Here is a 24,970-nt window from a genome sequence, read left to right on the forward strand (position 1 = left end):
TGTTATCTAATTTTTGTTCTCTGCCATGAAACACGATATCCATAAAGATTTCCATATCTAATCAAATACATGAAACGAATGCAGTGAAATATTCGAATATATAAAAGCGCTTTCATTTATAAAAATGTAGTAATTTAATTTGAAACCGTAATAAGTCAAGAGCAAGAATGATTACTTTATGCAGAAGCATGCAGTACTTATTGAATATAAATAGTCCAACATTTAGGAATTTTATCAGTATTTCATTTCTATAAATCCAAAAACTATGTGGAAACTAACTTCTTTTGCTCTACTGTTTCTTGTTGCTTCGTATTTAGCTAATGATTCCAAAAGCACAACCGTAGATCCATGCCGAGGCGAATGTTTCGACCAAAATGTGTTGGGAATAAGATCAAAGAATTGCAGTTGTCGTCCTGTTATACCTCTGCGCAAGTAAGTTTCATTAACTTATAAAATGCTAGGCTAACTGAACTTAATAAATAATCCATAGTCTCTCTATTATGATGACATCAAAATTTCTTTGAATATCTTTAAAAGTAAGAAAACTGTAAGTGTGTAAAAGAGTAAAAATTATGTTTCCTTCCTTCTGAAGTCCCCCAAATATTACCACGCTAAATGGCTGAGTTTATGGCAACTTTACTAACGATGGGCCCTGTTAGATCATAAAATTAAAACATGTTATTCCTAGACTCGTCTTCTTGGTCACAGAGTCGAATTTTAATTTTAATACTGATAAGTAAGAGATGAGGTTACAAATTATGATCCGTATTTGGTCCCGATACCGTTATACACAAATTTAAGAATATGGTAATATATATGAGCGAAATATTGAAACAGAGTACTCAAGTATTGCCAAACAATGAAATAAGTATATGAGAGGGGATGGTTTGTAAAATAGTTTCATAATCTGATAGATCATTTCACTCGGTGAAAACGTGTTACATTGAGAATTGATCCCTTAATCTCGCAGTGATTATTGGATGGATTTTGTACAAAACCTCAGAGTTCAATAAATGTTTAAATACTAAGATACTTTGAAGCTTTACGAGTGTCAAAAGAAAACTGCAGAAATTCTTCGCCAAGTCTTAACATCTAAATGGAAAAAATAGGGATAATTTTACAGCAGGTCTGTGGTTTCAAAATGATAAAGGAGACAGCTGCATACATTCTGCTTACATATATTTAAATATATCTATGATTCATGCACATTCACAAGAATTTTCACATGAAAAGTTATTGTTGTAAAGAATTCTACTTAATGATCTTGCTCTCAGCTATACGTCAAAAGCTGAATATCGTATCCTGCTTTGCTTTTTTAAATTTAACAAGTTTATGTTATTTACACTATGAGAACGTATTTTAAAAGTTGATGATATTGCCGGTAGTTAATTCATTACTGAGGATCATAACTTTATTTTTGAAATGATTTTTGAAGTACATATTATTGTTGGATAAATACGTTTGCAAGATGTTATGCTAATCAACCATTTATTATGATATGAACTTTTACTTTAACTTCTTCTCTCCTTAGTCCTTAGCAGAACGCAAATTAGTTTCTTGCGTATGAATGTTTCCGAATCAGAGCTTCTGGCAGCCTCTTGCAGTTAACGTACTGTCGCGAGCTTTGTCAAAGTTTTTCTGACTTTAGCATTTTGCTAGCCGACGTTTAAAATGCGCGCCATTAATCAAGGTGAGCTAGCTTAAGTAGTCTACTAGAATGTAGTCTCAGACTGCATTACCTATACTGAAATTAACTTCATCTTATGGTACATTAAATACCCCTCGATAGGTTGCTGGTAGGGAAAAAGGACTGGGAGACCCTCTTAGTGCTCCTAGGATGCGACCAATGGTGAATTTTGAGCCGCCCAGTTATAACTGTTTGTGAGGTCGATTTTAAGGTGGGGAAGGAGGTTTGAAAAAAAAATGTAATCACGTTCCTGTTCACCAGAAAAAAAGTGGAGAAGTTTAGCAATAATTTCGAACGCGCTTTTTAATCGAGATTCAAGTAAACACATTTGTATTTAAGAGAAGAGAATGGTGAATCCGTAAGGATGAATGCAGATCAAATAAAAAAAACATTTTGAAAGGACTGATAGGTCGCTTATAACATCGGTATCTCAGGAATCGCCTGGCTTAAACATTGCAGGGCTATCGGAAATTCCGATTGAGTCAACAGAGGCGTCCATCTCATAAGACTCGCAGACAAAAAGAGAGAATTCGGAAAATGAAAAAGAAAAGACTACACAAGCTGGATGACCCGCAAAAAAGGAAAAGCTACAGAGGATGGATGTACAGAAGAAAGAAAAAAACAAGGACTATGCCAAACGTTCAAGGCAAAGTTTTAAGTTACCTGAGATGTAGCAAACAGCTGAGCAAAAAACAACAGCTAATTGAACTACGGCGAAAAGGGGAATGTCAAGGGGAAAAACATATACAGGAAACTTGCACTAGCAGGGAAATGGTAAATCAGTTAATGAGAAATTCACTTTATAAACTGCTGGTGGACAAGGAACCAGTACAAAGGAAAGCCAAAAGAATCAGCGATTGAAAAACACAGATGAATGGTAGACCAGGACGGCGGAAAGGAATCTTTCAAGGACAAAATACGACCAGAATGTTCCGAAAGGGAAATGAAATCTATGAGAATAAAGGACCCAGTCCAGAAACGAAAGAAGATGCCTCGAGACTAGCATAGTTATCAACCCCAAAACTCTACAAAAATTTAAAGAACATTGACTTACTCAACTTGAAGCAAATTTCTAGAAAACGTGTATGACTGACTGCCATAGCAAAAATAAAAATAAGTGAAAATTATTTAAATTATGTCTTCACATATCAATTTATTTTATGTATGTGTACGAAGGTTCTAGTATACATTTTTACCCCAAGCGAAGATGTCTAAAATGAAAAACCTGTATTGAGTAGAAACGTTTGGCGCGAAGTCATATAGTACTAGCTAATGTACACTGTGCAAAAAAAAAGGGGAGGGACTGTTCTACTGGGCCGATTGACAAAATTCAAATTGCGTTTTCTATGTCCCGAAAGCACAACTTAGGTTATGTATTAGATTTATATACGGCATTGTTCTAACATATGTATTTTGACCAGTCAAATCGGACTTTTTCTGAAATAACTTACCAAATTTTTCCATATTTCAGTTCTACGACTCAAGTTATGCCTAGATATTAAATTTTGTAAAACTTTGGTGCGAAATTTACGAGGAAATTAAGAAATCTCTCTTGACCCAATTTTTTTCAGTTTGCGCCAAGAATATTTATTTCACTTGTCGGACTTCTTTAATATATGATAACCGATTTTCCTTTCCCTTTCATTATGCAGGAACGGAAAAAAGACAACTCGTTCCTACCTTTTTACATTGAGTATGAGCGGAAAGAAAAGTATCATATCGTTTCTTCTTCGAAATAATTTTAACAAAGTGTCTAAACCACATTTGATGTTTTATAGCTTTCAACAAATATGCCAAATTTCAAAACGCGCCAATATATAAATTCACGTATATCTTTGGAAATTTTGAATAAAAAAACTGTAATATTTTGCAGGTATGCTTAGAAATACAAGACGTTGGTGAAAACGTCCTAGATTATAATTCAAAATGTTTTGAAAAATATATAATAGTTATTTAAAAATACAAATTTTAAAAATAAATCACAAAAAAGGGGGAATTTTATTTGAAATAAACCTGAATTTCGAAATGTGAAAGGAAGAATCACATAAGTTTAATAAAAAAAAGAGAGATTGATAAATATATACCAAATTCAATTAGCATTGATGAGATAAAATTTTGGGAACTCAAAAACTATTCGTGCGATTTTTAAAAACTTAGTAGTTTGGCGTAATTTGAGTCGTAGAATTGAAATATGGAAAGAACTTGGTATGTTATTTTAGAAAAAGTCCGATTTTGTGTCAAAATACCTATATTAGAATAATGCTATATAAATCTAATACATATCCTAAATCACGCTTTCAAGACATGAAAACCGCAAGTTGAATTTCGTCCATCGGCTCAGTAGAACGAGAGATATAAAACTGTCCCTGTTTTTTTTTTACCCGTAGTGTACATTTCTATGTAAAGTTAAATCTAAGTAAAAGTAATTTTTAACAGCAGTGTGCTGAATGAAGCTCAGTATATCGAGTGCATGAATAAGATGTGTTAACCGCTAATGTATCGTAAAAACGTAATAATATGCTTTTATACTGTTATTATAAAGTTTTACAGAGTGCTTTATAGAGCGATATTTGACATAGAATTTTATAATGTTGTTTCAAAAGTTATTTTAATTTTATTATCATATGATAATTACAGCTAATTTTCTTTTATATTCATATTTAGCTAAGTAAAAAATATATGTTTTCAAAATAACTTGCAATTTAACATTTAGATTCTGATTGAATAGTCAAACTGACAAAAATTCGATTATTTCTAGAGACAGACTTGCAATAAAAATTCGACTTAAAAAAGAAAAATAAATTATTAATATGTGAATTCTGTATTTATTCGTCTGCATTCGTACATGTGATATTTAAGCTAAAGAGCCTGAAATCATATTTTGAGGTAAATAATTTAGTGGCTATCATATATCAGTAAGGAAAAACTTTTGGCAATATTTTCTATTTATAGAGAGCCTGTTTCTACTAACATTATGAAAACAAAATTATCTCATTTGTTAACAGGAAACCTTCTCTTATGTCTGTATTAAACCTTTTAAACTAAGCAAAATTTTGATGCTGTTGGAAAGAGAAAATACAGACTATGTTCAATATTTTGAAATATGTGAAATACAGCAAAATGAAACATACACTTAATAAGTTCTGTCAATATCACATTTTAACAAATCTTCATGATATTCATAAAACATCTCTTCATCACATTGTATTCTAAGTGAGTGTACGTACAAATTGTGATCTCGTTCCTTATCAAGGAGCAGTTTAAAAAAATTTTGAAGCTAGTGACAAAAACCCTGAACGAATTAAATAAAAGCTTATAAAAAAAGCTGGTTTCTAATAAAAAAAAATCTGAAGAGGACACTATATGTCTTCCTTATAAGACCTTTTAGATTATACACATTTCTTGTTGCACTTCATTTAAACTTATTTACTCGAATTTATTAGAGATATATTTCTCATTCAATCAGTTTACTTCTCACTTTGCGGCAAAGCAAAAATATATAAAAAAACAACTTCGTTAAAATCTGTAAAGTATAGAAGATATGATAACGCCAAGTGCAGTTAAAACTTTTTTTGCAATTACAGTTTTTACTCCAAAGGAACCAACGGAAAGTAAGAGAAAATTTTCGGTGCACCCAATTTAACGTTAACATTTCACCCCACTCGGCTAAAATCGTTGGTGCAACAGTGGACATAATTCACCATTCTACCAAGTTTCAAATATCAACAAATAGGGGCCTCGTAGGCCGAACGCCACTTTAACATTTAAATTGCTGATAATTCTACAACTATTGCAAGCATATTAACTAGAACCATAAAAATCTTAACCGGAACAAAATAACAATATAATTCAGTTATTTTTAAAGAAAAAAATGTACAATTTAACAACATATAAGAATAAAAAACAGAGCTCGTCTAGCCGGCTAAAAGGGTGCGTATATAAATATATATATATATATTTCCAGGGTGCTTGCACCAGGCTAGAGTTCATTATTCTGATTCTGATTTTCAAGCTAATAGAAAGAGTGGGGGCTTGACCCCTTGCGGGTCTTGCTCTCATGAGCGCCGGCTATTGTGTCGGATTAGGAGTCTGATTTGAGTCCTGCGATGTGAAGTTAAGCTGAAAAAAAAAGATCAGGACGTTTGTCCTGTTGCGGTCTTGCCTAGCAGCGGATATGATTTTCTCTCGGCGTTTAGCTGGCGAGAATTTGCGTTGGCAAAAGGCGTAGACCTCAGCATAAAATTTCGATTCTCTTGTTCCAAGAATTGAAATGCAGATTCTTGTGGTGATCCTGATGTGGTATTCCTGTTTTTCCCGACTTTGACTTGTGCGTTGCTGTTTATTCTGCCTGTTTCAGCTGCGTCGAATTTTTCATCTTTGCATGCTCTGGAATTTATAAATTGTAAGGACAGCTTCAGTGGTGTTTCAACCAAGCCATCTTTAAAATTCGCAAGAAATGTCTGTCTCCATTAACAAGGATTTTGGGAATAAAGGACAGCAGGAAGAACGTGGTGCTCGGGTAAACTTTGGACGCTGGACGATCTGTGGAGCTGTCAAATCGCCTTATTAATCAGTATACAAAGGTATTCCCGAGTAATGGGAGTGTGCGGTATGGACTTCACCCCTTGAGTGATTTGTTTTTCTTATTTGTTTTACTTTAATAATTATCTTAGTACTCAAGCAAGAGTCGTCATTTTAATGTTTGTTGAAATCTGAGTAATTACTTAAATTAATTAATCGATGTGAAATTTATCAGTGTTCTTAAAGGGAATTACCGTGATAAATACTTAAAGTTAGAAGATGAAATGGGAGAAATACTAGTGTTACACTTATGATGCAGTAGGATTTGATAATGTTAATCATAATTAATGTAAGCTGTAATTTGGTGTGATATTATGTGTTATTTTGCATAGAAAAATATGTGGTAGGGAATACTGATCAGTTATCCATTATTTAGTAATATAATAATATTATAGAATTTAATAAATGTGTTTGATTTAGAATTTTTTATGTGCATTTGTTTATTTAGTGTGTTAATTTACAGTGGTCTGTCATGTCCCTCCATTTGTTTGAGCCGGGAGGCTTTTAAGAAACGTTGAGTTTAATTGAATTTGGGGTTATTGATTTTCCCTAGTGGGCTTCACAACGCGCCCTATTGTACTAAACCAATACCACTATACAATTGATAAGATATGTTAAACAATTGATTGTTCGATATGATATATGAATTAAATTTGTGTTGATTATGTTATTTTTTAGTTAGGTTGTCCGGCACCATGTGTTAAGTTGAGTCAAACTTTTAAAAGGGTATTAAAACCCCCAAATTTTCAGATATTCAACAATATTAATTTTTCAGATATTTAACAACAGCGAACGTAGTTAACACGAAGATAATATAGAAAAATGAAACGAAATAAGATGAAGAAATCAATATCAGTCCATGACATCATCGAAATGGGGTGGCATCATAAAAACGAAGATGATTTCTCAAGAATTCACATGCTACTTCTGCTTCCATCTCTCGTCTCGATGGCGGAATAGTCTGAATCCTTCACACAGCTTGAAGAACTATCTAACTGTTGAGGACATTGCCATTCGTAAACGCAAAAAGGGCCTCTGTGCCCACATATGTAAACTTATATTTATAAACGTATATGTGTAAGGGAGAGGCTGGAAATATATATACCCACCTCTCGTAGCCTCTCCCTTCTAAATATGCGTTTGGTGCGCCAAGTCCAACAAAAAAAGGAGGTGAACAACTAGATGTTATAGCGGTCCTATCTACGAATAAAGGTCTTATACAAAGCTTTTAAGTTAGTCACAGTGTAATTCAAGTGACATTTGTTTCCCAAACAGTAATACTTTATAAATATAAAATATATATATATACCAATACTCTGTATGAATGTGAACTTCTGTATTTGTTTCTGTCTTTTTTCCTTTTCTTAAGATCTGTGAAAAGGTTTGAGGATTACAGAAGCCAATACCGTGACAACCTGTTGAAAGATTATTTGGAGCAATATGAAGATTTGAAATAAATTTTCCATTGCATCTAAGGTAAGCTATTTTGAGCAAAATTCTCCTAACGTAGTAAAACGGAGTTTGAGCGGTTTACAAACGTTTAGTTTATCCGTTAATATTCTGCAAAACATTTTAGAACTTTGTAAGTTTGGAAAACGTTAATTAAAATGTTCGAGGAAATTAGTAAAATTTGAATATATCTTTGAGAGCTAATCACAGTAGTAAATAGTATGTATTTGATGTCATGGAAGTCAAGTTGGATTCGAGAACAGTCAAAATAAACATTTCCGTTGAAATTTGAAACTCGAAATTTTCGGCGATGATAATTCTTTCTTTATTTTGTACATGGAAATAAAGTATAATATTGATCAATACTTTTCACATTTACGTGCGTAGAAATTCTATTAATATCAAAAAATTTTATTGGATGATATTTTATTTTTAATTACATACAGATGCAAAAATGTAGCTCTTCAGTTTATGTGCGGGCTTTGTGTATTACTGCCATCTTTAATTTCAATATCTCAGGTAGTTTTTCCCGCGCGAGATTCGCTCTTTTTGAGTTTTACTTTTTTTTATTATGAATATAGGATTTATCTAAATATAAATATACGAGCAGGAGAAACGCATAAAGGACTAATTTCTACAAAACTGGTTTCCACAAAGCCCATAAGTTTTACAAAATTAATTTCTTTAAATTTACAAATGCCAATATATGAATATTCAAGTCATTCAAAACATTTTTTGTATTTGGAAGTACATGTCTACGACCAATGTTAGTGAAAATGAACGCCGGGTAACGACTTCTGTGGATACCTTGTTTAATGCTTCATTCAGTAGTATATTATGCAAGTTCTTGATTTTGTTTCAGTTTAGCAGCTGATGTTTCACCTGCTATATTTAAGTTTCGCAGGTGACCGCTGGACCTCCCATTGCATTTTCATATGGAAACATTTTAGTTGATGTTTATACATTTAGGTAGAATTGCTAATCGTGTTTAAAAAAAGTAATTTATGTTTCCTAAATGGACAATCTGTCCTGGCAGCTGAAATAGGTATATTTCAGAAGGTAATATATGTACGTGATTATTTCACTCAGTCTTTCCAATCTCTTTCTATGCGTAATTTGCCAATTAAATTACACTGCATATGCCATTTGATTATCAGTTTTACATAGTGTTTGCTCTTATCCACGGTAAGTCTTGAAACATGCTATAAACAGCATTATTGCAACTGAGTTATAAAAGAACTAAAGCTACACATCTGTTTCATAATAGGATAATATTTGGTGATAGAACATCATAAGTTTTAACTCAGCTTTTACTAACTAAGTGAGGAAAGGTCTGTTGTGATAAAATCTTTATCTTCATCATAATGAAAATAAGTTCAAACAAAAATGAGTTCAAAAAACATTATATTTGCATAATTTCTGATTATATTTTTTAAACTCTACATCTAATTAACTAATGATTTTATGTCTCTTGTCTTGAAAGAATTAATTTTATACTTTATATCAAACTTTTGTTTCAACACGTGAAAAGATTAAATGTTCTTGCAGCTTTATCAGTGTGCGATAGCACATAAATGCTGTAAACTGTTCCGAAAAATGCCTCTTCAAATTCACATTAACATACTATTTAACGTCTAAAAGAAAACTATTAGAGCGCAAATGTTAGGAAAGGATTTCCATATTTAATATCCATTTAAATTATGCTGAAAGTTACTACTTGATGCATTTCCGTTTATCTCTACATAAAATTTTCCAAAACAGTAATTAAATGGCACTGTTGTTTTTTAACTTTTTTAAATATTCAGTACGATATTTGCTTGGGTTTGTTTCGCATAAATTAACATCTTTTTCTGTCATAATTAAGGTTTCATAACACAATTTAAAAAAAAATTCATTTTTTTTTCATATTAATATCAAATTTACCACCCGATTGACAATTTTATATGATAAAATGAACTGTAAAAGTTAAGGAATGATGGAAAGATTTTTAAAGTAGGCAATTCATTGCAGGTTTCATTTTTATTCAACTTCTAGGCAGATGTATTAAAATTTTTATTTCTTTTCCCTTAGGTGCGCGGAAGAAGAAAGAAAATAACATGATTCCATGAAATCAATTATATTATTTCATGTTTTTCATTACATATTTCATAAAAGGCAATCATACCCTGTTGGAATGAAGTATTTTGATTAAATCATAAAATACCACTGTAATCTTTGAAATAAAGTACGTGCAACTTCTGAAACCGTCACATTTATTTCTCTTTATAGCTTTGAATCAAATTGCGTTGTTTAAATCTTGTTGTTTGCGTTGTTTAAATCACATATAAACAATTATCTACACAATAAATTAGTATTCATAACGAATACTGCTGAATTTTATGGCGCTGACATTTAAAGAGACTGAAGGAAGATATTGTCATATTTATATTCATACTACATAACTGTATATGGTAATCACAATAAATAAAATATTTATCTAAAACTTAAAACTTATACAACGTGCTAGATTACATACGAATACATTTAACAGTAAAACTAGAAAGTTTATTTAAATTGTAGAAATTCAACATTATAACAATTCATAAAGTTTCACAATTTTTTCTTAACAGTTTTAAGTAGATAAAGCAATAATCCATCAGATGTCTTCAATAGAAATAACATTTCGATAATTTTAAAGCTTATATTCAGTAAGGTGAAGTAAAAGTCTGTTGATTTAATTTCTTTTGCACTGAATATGTCCGTGTCCAAAAAGGTTGCTGTGATCCCTTTTTTTTTTCGCAGACTTCGTACAAGAAAGCATATTTTTCGGTGCACAAAACTGAAAGTTTATTTTGGTCCCAATCAGCAAAAAGACATTGAAGGTACAGACACTGACTTCATTCACTATTCTACTAAGTTTTAAGTGTAAACAAACATGGCTCGTATGGTAAAAAGATTAGGCTTAGTCAATTTAAACAACTTTCACACTGTTGATTATTCTACAGCTATTACATGCAGATTAACTAAACACATAAAAACCTTAACCGTCAGATAAGAACAATATAATTCAATCATTTTTAAAGCAAAAAATGCCCAATTTACCAACACATAAGAATAAGAAAAGACTGAGCTAACGGAGCCGAATAACGGAGGGGGTATATATGCATATTTATGTACTTTTAGTGCAGCCGATTGCAACCAAAAAGGGAGGTAGGTCTGTATTGCATTAATATGGATATCATGAGAGAAATAAGCTTTAGGAAAAAAGAATGGTATGGGGATTTGTTTTTATATTTATGCATTAAAAATATTCTAAGCCAAGAACTGGCGTTAAACAAAAAATGTTTTGCTGCGACAAATGCAAAAAAGAAATCTTTAGTGGTTTTAAGAAAATATCTTTAACGCTTTTAATTCACTGTGCCGTGAGTAATATTGTTAGACTGATACTTTTCCAACATCATGAAATATTCAGAAGAAAGAAATGAACACATTATGCGAATAAGGAAAAATGGAAAAAATGAAAATTATGAGAGCTTTTTCAAGCTCTCATAGTTTTCATTTGCTAAATAATGCTAATATTAAACACTAAAGGGGTAGGAAGAAAAGCTGAATTATGTAAAATTAATTTATCGAAATAATGCAGCATGTATTACTATTCGAAATAATATTAGAATAATGATCACATTGTATTACACCATGAAAACGATAATAAGACTGATTATAAAAAAATTGAATTTAGAATACGTGCATAGTTTCTTATTATTATTATCATCAGAATTGTCTTTACCTCAGCTTTCCAAATTTTTCGGACGACTGCGCGACGTTTACCGTTAAGTTACTGTGCTTTGTTTTACTTTGCTATGCTATGATCCTCGCCGGAGGCAAATTTCGCAATCCGAACAGATCAAAATATTTTTATTCATCTTTCATGAGGTTTCGCAAATAGCCGTTTTGAAAATGTAGCATTCGGGAAAACATGAGATTTTTAACGTATTGGTTATATTAAATAAATCTGTCTTCAATAAAGCATAACTATTTAAATGAAATAAATGCTTATTTTAAAACTTTTATAATAATAATGTAGGCCCCATTTGCCGAATAAACCAGACCTCACTTTAAACCATTTTTAACTCTGATACAAATTTCTATTGTATTTCCATTGTTCTTTTCATGTACAATTAATTATGAGCCGTTTTACATAACATGCTTTACACGAAATTATCATATGCACGATCCGATTTAAGAACTGGAAGTCAGTAACAAAACCCCTTTCAAAGAGCAAATTCTCTAATTAATTTTCGGCGTAATAGATTTAACTGATAAAAGTGTTTCTTAAAACAACCTAATAGCTCAGCAATTTTCCATTTTAGTGAGTTAAACAAAAACATGTACTGAAAACTAAAATATTAATCTTAAAATTTTGCATGAACTTTTAATTGTACATTTTTATAGCCTCGAATTTAAAAACACGTACAAATTTTACATTTAAATAACATAGAAGGATTAGAAAGTTTCTTGACCCTACAGACTTGAGGCACCTACCCATTGCTGATATTGCCCCTTTGTAAATAAGGCTCTTATCCCATTGCTGATAATGGACTAAAATATCCTAAATAGTATCAGTGGACTGTAATAAAATTTAAATATCAAATTAATTTAACTTGCTTGGAATTTAATTAAACTCAGTAGATTTCAATTGAACAGGCATGAATTAAAGTAAAGTAGGTAATAAACTAACCTTCTCAGAATATGAATAACAATCGAATCAAATAAATTCTATGCTAAAGAATTTATTTCAACTCAAGTTTTTGATTCATACATATAGGCCCCTGGAGTAAAAAGTCACTTTAGATATGGGACACTGAATTTTTTAATCTTGTGCAAACGCTTGCTACTCGTACTTGCTGATTGGATCTTGGATTCTGGTTGATTGAGACTTTGTTGATTAGGTGCGAATAATCCTACAAATTCTTCAGTTAAGAGGTGGAGATTCATCATGAATGATAAAAAGATCATTTCATAGGAAATACAGTTTAGGTCTATTCTGCAAATGAAGTAAATAAAATGTTACCTATCGTTCCCAGAATTCCTGCTTTATTCATTGAATAGGTTAGGTTCCATCGAGAAGACACGGTAATATTTCTTGATTGTCTACTTTCAGGAATTTCTAAAAGAAGGACTCCAGTCAAGAAATACTCTAGGGTAAGTACTCCGACATTTCAAGGATCTGAAGAAAGGGAAGTTAAGGTTCTAGAATTAAGATAAGATTTAGTTTGATATGGTAGAGTAATTAACTTTTCGAAACTGAGAACACTCGTTTTAGATACATTAAGTAAGCGATTTTTGGTAAACGTAACATCTGGTTTCCAAAACACACCAAAGTGAGGAGAGTAAGACAGAATAAAATACCAATTACTGAAGCAGAATAATTTTAGTAAAAAATAAAACGTACGTTTGTAGAGACATTAGGTTTTTGTGGAAGCAGGCAAGATGAAAAATTAGCAACGCCTTCGCTGGAAAACAAACCACGGACCTCTGGATACGTGCTCAGCGTGCAGACCACTACACCACGAAGGCATGCCAAGAAGGCGGGAGAAATACCTTATATGCTCCCCCTTTTTATAGGGCGATTCGGGTTTTTAGAGGACGCAATGGCCAAATTCTGGGTGTGGAGAATCATCTTCCAACATCCTTTTAGTTTGGGCGCCACTGTAGAGATATTAGGTATTTTTTGGAAGCTGGCAAGATGAAAAATGAGCAACGCCTTCGCTAGGAATCGAACCATGGACTTCTGGGTACGCGCCCAGCGTGCAGACTACCACACTACGAAGGCATGCCAGGAAGGCGGCAGAAGTACCTTAACGTTAAAAAAAGAAAAATGTACGGAGTTGTCATTTAGTGTGACGTTAGAAACATAAATCAAATATCTAACTAATGCAAACTCCCCTTGAAGTTATAACGTTGCGCGCCTCCAACTTGCACGCAACCAAGAGGTGACTGTGAAAACTTGTATAAAAGATAGAGCCTTGTGAAGGGTTTAAGTCCCTTTTTATTCAACGTAATAAAGCTTTTCCGCTCCATCTTTTTCCGCTATTCTGCGATTTTGAAACTTCACCGCCAATTCGAAGAGCTCCTGCAATGTGCTTGGGTTTCTAATTTCGAAGTAGTCTTGAACAGCGGGCAACAATCTTGGTAAGATTATTTCAATAATTTCCGCATCGGGTTTCTTCCCATACAGCATATCCGTCAGCTTAATTTTTCGTAGAATAAAGTCCGTCAAATCTTCTATATCCCGTTGATAGAAACTATATAGTTCAGCTTCCAGCCTTGCTCGATCTTTCACTATGGGGAAGGCCTTTACTAACGATTTTTTGAAATTTTCAAATGTATATGTCTGGCTTCCAAATTCCCCTAATAAAAATTTGCCTATATTTTTCCACCATAGCGCGGCCTGTCCTCTTAGTGCGGATGTGGCGATGGCAACTTTTTGTCTTTCAGGAACAGGGTAGAGCTGAAAGTGGTTTTCTAGACCTTCTAAAAATACCGCCACCGAATTTTTTCCGTCGAAATGGACGTTTGGCTTGATTGACGCTCTCAAAGTCTGGACCAGGTATCCAAATCCTTCCAATTGGCTTGTCATTTCTTGGTGTTGTCCAGCGGCTTCCATCCAATTTTCGGCCATTTCAGTTCGATAAGTGTTCGGGCGCCAATGTAGCGTTGCGCGCCTCCAACTTGCACGCAACCAAGAGGTGACTGTGAAAACTGGATAAAAGACAGAGTCTTGTTAAGGGTTTAAGTCCCTTTTTATTCAATGTAATAAATTACAATTGCGTCCTCTTGACGCTTACAGACTGTGCCAACTTGGCAGTCAAATAAAAATAATAACCTGAAAAGAAAGTAAAGACAAGATTCTAACTACGAGGCTCTCTAAAATAACTAACTCACCGCGTTTTACAATGCCGCTGCTAATTCAGCAGACTTGAAGCTCACTGGAACGATTACCACTACTTCCCGCCAAGCACATAGGCCGCAACGCGGGGTTCTTCAATTCTCGCTAACTACCTCCGCGCTCGTGCAGTAAGAAAATCTCACACCGAACTTGTTTCCTCTCTATTTAAATCATACTACTTCCGCTGATAATTTGAATCCTTGCGCGTTCTACTAAAATTTACATATTCTGGCATTGGCAGTTCCAGGGGAAAGTAAGGCTTGACAGGAAAGATAGTTTAAACTTAAAATAAATGTTAGTTAAAATAAATATAAACCCTACAAAGTATTCTTGGCTGGTTGATTATATATATTCTGATAATCATATATAATCATAAACTACTAATTAAAAAACAACCAACCAAACAAAAGTGGATGTCCTATTTATATGGAAAATAAATCCAGGAACTCGAATCTAAAAAAGCTGATTTCCAAAATACACTTAAAAGTGTTTGATTACGGAAAGGTAAAATAAACTGTTAACCAGAAGGAGACGTCCTATTTATGTAGAAAAAAAATACAGGCACTTGGATCTAAAAAGCTAATCTGAGGCAAAATAAACTTTTTATTATAAATTAAAGATTCAAGAGTTAATAAACGAAAATATGATTAAAATGTTGCAAAGAATTTTATAGGATAACGGTGTTCTTTGTTCTCAATTGCTGAAATGAATGAGACTTATTATTAACAAGCATTTAAATTTATTATGAAAATTCTAGGTGTCAGCTACAGAAATAGAAAGTGATAGTTTTTATTGTACTGCAAAACGTTCTGAAAATCTTCTCTTGATTAAATCTCAGAATAGAAATATATAATGCAAACAAGAACATCATAGTAATAAGTAAAATGTCTTTCAAATAATACCAATTTTTATGAAGTTTATTAAGCAGGTAAAGAAAACATAATTTTACTTTAAAAATAATATATGCAATCTTTGCTTGGGAAAGGTTGCTTCTCAATCCCATGAAAAATAATGTTCCAAAATGTTTGGGTTCCTAACTTAAATTATGCAGTTAGTGAAGTATTTAATCAATTAACAATGTTAATATCTGGAATAGTTTATTATTTGTGTCTCCTGAAACATAAACATAAATATGGCTGCAAAATTTTAAAAAGTAAGAAAATGGGCTACTGTGTATTTTATTCTTAAATACAGCAACTTAAATAGCCTATCAAAATTAATTACTTAAATAGATAGAAAATCAACGATTAAATATATAGAAAATACTGTAAGTTATTAGTTTATAAGGTTATATTATCAGTAAAAAGCTTACCGAATAAGAAATACAACACAATCAAAATAACAATAGTTAATGGGAAAGCTACTTGAAACAAAATAGTTTATTTTAGTATCAAACGGCACATCCACTGTTAATACTCAAAGACAGTAAATGGATGTTACAAAATGTTCCTCAGTTTTATGAATAATGTATAGTTAAAAAGTTTATCTCATCATAATTTTAGTAAATATAAGTGATACTAAGTAATTACTGCTTAGAATTAACACATAACTATCCAGATTAGATGCATTTAAAATTATATGATTACATATATCTATAAATATATTTAAAACCAGCGCGTAACTTTATGATTTAGAAACACCTAGCTTTATATTATACGAATTTTGATGAATAAAACTTCATGATGAGACAAAATTCTTTATATAAATGTACCAGATTTTATGCCCATAAATACACGCCCTTAATATTGAATATTGTAGAACTCAGTATTTATATCATCTGGTATTCTAGGAGTTGCCACTGAAGTGACAGATATTGCAAAGATAACTACCATAATTGTATATATTCCAGGAATGCGCAGAAATACAAATGATTTTAGTTGCTCATTAAATTCAGTTTTATTTCAATTTGAGGATATGATCATTTTTGGGCAACGTACCTGTAATTCCTTAGATTGTGTTATTGTGTCTTAACACATTTAATGAATGCTTAGTGGTGGAGGTTTGATAGAACTGATTATATTAGATTTCAACTGTTCTGAAGATCTTGCGACGTCTATGGGCTTGAGAAGAGCAAATATTCCCGTTGTGAAGTTTTATTGTTAGATTTTAATTGAATTTTTTCATTTAAACAAAATCAGCTGTAATTGGCACTTTAACAGTTTCTGAAGTGCGTACAGAAATTGTAGCTTCTCTAATAAGTTATTTAGAAGTTTAAGGTAGTTTTGCCTTGAAATCTGTTTAAAAATTATCAAGAAGTTAAATTTTCTCTTTATACACGTACAGCTGTTGAGTGAATTCTGTCTTGCTGAACAGCTAATTATAATTCTTGCTCAGTCAGTAAATCTCGTAAGTTGTTGGCAAAGACTACATTTACGATGTCTACAAACACAAGTTAATACGTGAAACATTATAATCGGTATTACCTTTCTGCGAACAAATCGAATGAAGATAATTGTGCTCAAGTCTTTTGTCAGTATTGAATTGATATATTGTAAATAATTATTTATCAAAACTAAAAAGTATTTACTGTTCATTTAATGCCTAACCAAATTATGATGATGAAAAAACTAGACATTTTCAGTTACAAAAACACAAGACTTTAAAAATTATTTTTAAGATTTCACTTTTAAAAAGTTATTTTTAAAATATATTACTTCAGTTATCAAATATATGCACACAATTTGAATTTAATTTGAATTAAAAATTTTCAAACAGATAACTAATTTTTTTCATAAAAATTTTTAATTCTCATTGGCTTTTAATTTTCAGTTTTTTATTTTAACTTTTTTTATTAAATTACTTAAAACGTCATCACAAGAATATTCATTTATCCATTATTGAATCGGATAGATAGTGACATTTTAAAACTATTTTTAGGAACACAAGCATAGTTTCGAAAAAATATTTAATTTTTATTAAACTTGTTAATAAATTTCTATCGAAAAACGTATACACATACTTACCGTAGCAAATAACAAGATAGTGTTTTCCAAATATAATTCATTTTTAGCAAAAAATAAAACGCATGGAGCATTTTGATATGAGTCGCATGGAGCACAAAAATTATCTTTACAGAGAAATTTGTAAACAATAGATACCATTTTTGTATCACTTAAATATTTTAATCTCATAATAATAAATATTGCAGAAATAAGAATGTATAAACAGCTATCATGTGAAAGATTAGAAACAATTTACTTCATTGACAAATTAACATTCAAAATTTGGTGATCTGCCCCTAAAGTCATCTCTCTCACAGGTTCCAGATTTTTATATGTTACGTAACGTTTTAATGCAGATGCCTCTTCTTCAATCAAATTAATTCTAAACCAAAACTCTGAACTGAAACTATTCGATCTCCCACCCTTCTTCCTCTAAAGTTCTATGATACTCTCCCCTTTTTTCGCATAGCTCTGCTGCTGGCAAGACGTTTTTAAACCATGCTGCTCTGCTTACTTACCTAAGATGACGTTCTAATTTAAAATGGAATTTATGTATTCAAATATAATTAGGAAACATCTTGTCTGAAAAAGGATGATTTGATATGCGTGGGAAAATAAAGATTGTGATTTTTCAATGTACGTTGTTCTAAATTGCGTCATCATGCTTTACACTCTACCACTACGGTCTTCTCGGTCATCTACGCAATATCTAAGCTGTTAAAAGTTCCTATGTTTTTATCTACGCATTTTAAAATCATTACATATATACACATTATAAAACCGGTAAATATATGTTAACATATATCTTTTAAAAGATCTTAAAAATTTAAAGGTGATTGGTTTTGCTGTTTTATGTCCTTTAAATTATTATAACTTCTTTAAAAACTAGATTTTAATACGGTTTTTATGTGTACGGTGCAGTTAAGTATGCTGATTGTTTATAAGTGCAAAAGAAAAAACTCGAAATTTCGGCTGATTTTTAATTATTTCTGCGTCTAGTTTCTTTTAATAGCAAACTGTCAGTTTCACTACTAAAGAATCAATGTTGCAGAGAAACACATTTACAGGCAATTTTGGAATACGTACTAGCACTGAAAACCTTGATATGCTTGCGGGAGGAGCAGAAAATCATTAATTTGTCATTAACAGCTATTAAAAATGTTAACAATTGTTTTGACAAACGTTCCACAAAACGTAACTATTAAAGAAATGTATAATATTCTGTATTGGGACTATAATCAACATATAAGTATTTGACAATTTAGTTTTATGGTTAAAAAGAAAAACCAACTAACATCCTTAAATACTTAAATTTATAATTATAATTATTAACTGCAAAATTATATCAGTTTACGAGTTATAAAATTAGACATATTTAAAATGTAATGTTATACAGACCATTAATTAAAAATACAATGAAATATAAAAAATGAAAAATACTGCTTATTTAGTGTATTGCTATGCTGAAATGAAAACGTCCGAGTCGTGCGAATTATATATGGCAGTACAATTTACGCCTGTGCTGAAGAACTTGATATTTGTCCAATATCTATATTTTTCTGTCAGAAGAAGCGTAAAATAAGTTACAAAGATGGTTGATTATTACTTTTCATTAATAAAAAACAAAGTATTAAAAAGATGTCATAGCAGTATTAAGTGACGAAATTCTCCAATTTCCCTGAAAATTAGATCAAAATAAATATATATAAATACCCTTCATAGCAGAATAATGCTATTAGTAGAAGTTTAATAATTCATTAATTAACGTTGAAGCATTTTAACTGAAGTCTTAAGAATTCTAAGACAGTCACAACATACTGCAAAGCTGCACCATCTATTAGAATGCTAAAAACACTAATATACGTTTCATAATTCAGAAGCACAACTCTTCAATTAAATAAAACACATATTCCTAAATATAAAGAAACTATGTAATTGAAATTCTAATTAAAATGTAACTAATAACTCGCCGCATTACAGCTAATAATATCCCATCAAACAGCATTACAGCATTAACGGACATGGCAGCAGATCATTTAACGCAATGGAAAGGATTTCACAAAAGAAGAACTTAATTTCCATTGCAGTTTCAAAATAATAAAATTTATAGGCTATAAATATTATGCGTTCTCTAAGTGCCGTTCAATGCTCAAAGATTTATTAAGGAACAGATAGTAAATTGTTTACAAATTATACCAATGAACGCACTGAAGTTTCGGTTCAATCTCATGTGCACACCATGTAAATTCAAATTCCATTATATCATATTAGCTAGAGTACTTTTTCATATAACAGCTACCAGTACAAGCTAGACGCTCTTTTAATAGCCCTAGCATGACTGATAGTAATATTTTAATCACACATAGATTATGCGATATGTATCATCAGCGCTATGTAAAATTCCTGATGTCCATCCATCAAATAAAAGGAATTTCAAACAATTACCGTATATACCCGTGTATAAGTAGAGATATTTTGGACAAAAAAAAAAGACTTCAAAGTGGGAGGATCGACTTATACGCGGGGCCATAAAAAATTAAAAGAATCGGAAGTTCAAAAATTTCTTTATATAATGCAGTTGTTTTCTTCCCGCACTCAAATTGGACGACTTATCAAATAAGTCACTTACTTGAAGTAATTTCATGACTTAAATTATGTGACGAACTAAGCACAGAGTTTCATACTTTAACTATAGTAAGCTTCGATTAAACCAAAGAATTTTCAGCCCCCGAACAACCGATCAATATCGAGCAATAAAAAAAGTTTCGCCAACACGCCAAGAAAAGAGAAATGCAGATAGTTTTTACGTACGTATAAGTCTTTATAATAGTTATTGTTCATTCATGAAATACTTTTGTTAACAGGCGTACACGTCAAAATTTAAAAAAAATAGCCCACGCAATAACTGAAGCTGACGGAACAGTCGATTGGCTTAAAAATGTGTGGAATAAAAGACCGGGAGCAGCTTTCAAAAAAACCTTCTCTTTTAGTATACGATTCTTTTCGTGGACACTTTTCTGAAGAAGTGACAAAAGTGACAAAACACCTAAAAACGACTGTGACCGTAATTCCAGGAGGATTAACATCCGTCATTCAACCCCTTGATGTCTGCCTTAATAAGCCCTTCAAAGTAAATGTTAGAAAGTATTGGGCAGAGTGGATTAGTTCCGGTCGACCAACATTTACAAAGGGAGGCAACATTAAAAAGCCCGATATTACATTAATTACTCAGTGGGTTAAAGATGCATGGAACGAAATACCCTCTGAAATAATTATAAAATCATTTAAAAAATGTTGTATTAGCAACGAACTAGACGGCACGGAAGATGATACTGTTTTCGAAAGTGAAAATGACGACGAAGGCTCTAGTAGTGATTGTAACAATAGAGTTCGAGACTGAAAATATGTATGACGACGAATGACGAGCCAATGACGACAGAAGAGTTCTATGAAATGTTTGGCGAATCTGACCATGAATCGGACGTTGAAGGATTTTGATTTTGTTTATTTACCAAGGTATTGTTTATCGTATATTTACTTTTTTTCTCAGATGATTTTGAATAAATGTAGTATTTAAAAAAATTTTTTCGAAGTTTCTCGATTGATTTTGGAAGTGGGGGGTCGACTTATACGCCGGTTTCTTATTTTCTACGAATTTTTATGTCGAAGTGTGTGTGGGGGGGGGGGGTCGACTTATACGCGGTATCGAATTATACGCTGGTATATACGGTATAATACTGTTGAACAAACAGACAAGCAAAGAGTGGAGTTTACTGGTGTACTTAACATTTCAGTACGTCTCCAGGTCTATAAAGGAAGTCGTAATTACATAAGAAAAAGATTTGGTACTTCCGTGCATTATGATAAATTGAGATGTTTCAGCTGGGCTACAGATGTGGCATCAGATGTGCAGTTACAGAATGTAAAGAAGCATGATAGTCATTACGTGCTTAAAATCCCTCTTCTGTCGCTAAGACTAGAGTGGGAAATCTGTAGGTAGGGTAACCAATAAAAAATTGTATAAAATATCAGTCTTGCAAGAAAAGGTTGGTAGATGATTGCCGGGTATGATTTCCCCACTCTAACATTTTAACCCATAGTGTGGCACATGTAATTTATTTGGATTTTAATTTTTGTCTTCTTGGAAATCTAGGAGGACCCCAAAGGCAGACCTCGAAGATCTCTTAAGGTTTACACACTACAGTTCGAGAAACTCCGCTCCAGATAATAAAGTGGTTAACAAAGGCTAACTGCTTGTGCTAATTCCAGAGTGCCAGTTCGAATAAAAGTAAGGTTTGGATGTTTGTGTGTGGTCTACCTCCTTCGGAAGGATACAATATTCGTCTGCCTCTCGCACCGCACAATGAACAATGCTCTCAGCAATGTGATGTCTAAATGACGAGCTGACGCAATCATTCCCGATGGAAACTTAAAGAACAAATATCTGTCACTTAAAGAAAACTGCTTTAATAAAGTTAAGTCTTTTCAGAATAATCGAAGATGTGTTATTGGTTGGCACTGCTGTGAACCCATTGAGGAATTTGATAATTTATCCTGCCAGAGTATTTGTCATCCGCACTTTCTATCAAGTATTATTATTCCAAAACAACAGCCAATTCTCAGACTTTTGCCACACAGCTTTCTATGAGGCTTCGGCTTTTTTTTTTCTTTTTTTTTTTCAAACTGAAGTTGTAAGTGCTTAGAGTGCTTTAAACGTAACAAAAGTGTTTCACACTAATTTAAATTTCATTATTATGGGAATTGAGTAGATGGCCAAGCCGTAGAGAAGGGACCTTTGGATCCCAAGTGCTACGACAGAGTGAACTGCGCAACCATTCGCAGAAGGACGTTAGTAAAGCGTGACGACGATGACGGCATTTAAAGACGTGTATATATAAAGGACGCTATTCTCTATTCATCTGTAAATAACCTTATCTATTTCCTACCTTATATGTAATCACCTTGTGGTGTGTAGCAGCTATTCCTGTTTCCATTAAATATTCGAGTTTTCTATAAATTGCATTCGTCATTTCAAGCCCCTAGACAGTAAGTTGACATTCATCATATTCTAGATAGAATAAAGCTTCCTACATTATTTTATTTTTTAATTTTATGATTTATAGCAATTTACAAACATTTAATTGAATGTTTGCATGAAAATTTGTAATGCGATTGTATTCAATAAAAGATGATTCAAACAATAGTTGTTACATTAGAGAATAATTGTGTCCCTTATCTTTTATGAAATATCTTAGACACTTTCTTAAAGAAATATGAAACAATGTTTTAAATTTTGTTTTACTTATGCTGTTTTCAAATAAATTTCATTAATGGAAATGCAGAAGATCCTTTAGTATTTGGACGCCATATATTCAAAAATCCAATTATTTCAATTCATGTTCAACTGTAAATTAGCATTTACAAAGTTAGGAACTCTACAATTTGATTGCTTGTCATGGTTTCTAGGTCAAGCCTGTTGTTATTAGTTTATGTGTTTGAATTTTGTCAATTATTTGTATAATAAATAAAACTATAATAAAGTAGAGTGTACATAAATTTTAAGAAACTATTCAGTTAACTTATAAGGTATTTCTCCAGTCTTTCTAGCGTGCCTTCGTGCTGTAATGGTCAGCACACTGATCCGGTATTTCAGAGGTTCGTGGTTCGATCCCCGGAGAAGGCTATTGCTAATTTTTCAATCTCTCTTGCTTCCTAATGTCTCTAGAGTGGAGCCGAAACTAAAAGAGTTGGGAATGGCACACTGAGGCGGTATTTAAGAGAACTGTGGTTCTATTTCCGGCGAAGGCGGTTGCTAATTTTTCATCTCTCCGGCTTTTCCAAATAACCTAATGTCTTTACAGTAGCGCTCGAACTAAAAAAAACGTGTTGGATGAAGATTCTCTACACCCAGGATTTGGCGATTGGGTTCCCTAAACACCCTAGTCGCCCTTTAAAAGGGGGAGTGTATAAAGTATTTCTCCCGCCCTCCTAGCGTGCCTTCGTGATGTAGTGGTTCTGCATGCTGGGCTGGTATTACAGAGGTACGTAGTTCGATTCCCGGCGAGGGCGTTAGCTATTTTTCATCTTGCCTTCTTCCAAAAAAATACCTAATGGCTCTACAATCTTAGATATATATGTGCGACGTATAGATTGCCTTTCAATATAGCCTAGAACGATTAACAGAAAGCAGTTACATTCATTATATAAGTTCCATTATTTTTAACTTATGGGCTTTGCTTGCTCATAATAATATGACTTTCTTAAAAATATTTAAATAATTAAGTAGTTTTTTAAAAATCAAAAATAATTTCTTTGTTTGCACTTCACCAGAATATTATGTGTTTAGTCTGATGAAAACAAATTATAACTACTATCTCGCTTTATTTTAGTTATAATAAAACTTAGTGTGTTTAGACATGTAATAAATTTTTAATTTGCTTGATTCTGTCGACATACTTCGAATTTTGCATTATGAAAATACTAATTATTTGTACTACATAAAATTTGTTGAAATAAAATAAGTAAGGCGAAATCTTTCCTTAACTGGCTTTAAACAAATGATATTCCGTTGACGGTTAAATTTAAACTCCATTAATCATTCAGATGTTTTAGACATTTGCATTAACTCTTGCAAAGTTACATTATTTGCCACACTGGACGTTTCTAGCTCGACTGCGTAAACGATTGGGATATCAGCCTATTTTCGGCGGTCCTAGGCATTTAGGAGATTTGATGCTAAACTCAATTCTAACAAATAAAATATTGAACAGCTTAATTCTAATTATGTTTCAACATCCGTTGGTTTATCGAAATAATGTCCATTATTAATGCGCTTTATTTTCAAGCTTACTTTGTTAAATATATTTATTAGCATATCTGCATAGAATCTTAAAAGCGATTGAACAAATGCCTTCTCAAGTCTCCTTTTTTACCCAAAAAATATATATTTCTGCTCCCTAATTTGCTTTGCTTGATATACAGTTCTTGTATTCGATTTAAAACTATTCAGAAAATATTAAAGGCAAGCGTATTTTTTCATTAGTACCTCCACAAAATAATATGTTTATTCATAAAGTCAAGATGCAATACTCCTTCAATGAATTTAATAAACCCCGCATATATTGTTTACTTAAAAGCAATACGTAAAGCAATTATTTCTGAGTTTATGCGAGTTTCATTACGATGAAATATAGCATCTATACAGATGGCCATATGTATTGAAATAATATGGAACAAAGCTTTTCGTTAATATAAATGGAAATAATGTACTTAGTAAAACCAGTAATTCAAGATCATGAGAGACTAAAATATTTACAGAGGCGCAGTCCTCTTTCTGTATAAATAGCTCAAACAAATCTTGTATCGCAAAAATCCTCGATTTGT

The 24,970-nt window shown here is 32.1% G+C and overlaps 1 long non-coding RNA gene across 1 annotated transcript; it reads left to right on the top strand.

Annotated features, from left to right (window-relative positions):
- Nucleotides 1–234: 234 nt before the first annotated feature.
- LOC118192915 (uncharacterized) lies at nucleotides 235–9,960 on the top strand. Its single transcript, XR_004758852.2, has 3 exons — nucleotides 235–432; nucleotides 7,638–7,744; nucleotides 9,788–9,960. It is a non-coding gene; the product is annotated as an uncharacterized LOC118192915 (long non-coding RNA).
- Nucleotides 9,961–24,970: the final 15,010 nt, after the last annotated feature.

The sequence above is a fragment of the Stegodyphus dumicola genome, chromosome 8, assembly GCF_044657685.1.
Source record: "Stegodyphus dumicola isolate Sdum_Otavi_A_Nest chromosome 8, ASM4465768v1".
NCBI classification, from domain to species: domain Eukaryota; kingdom Metazoa; phylum Arthropoda; class Arachnida; order Araneae; family Eresidae; genus Stegodyphus; species Stegodyphus dumicola.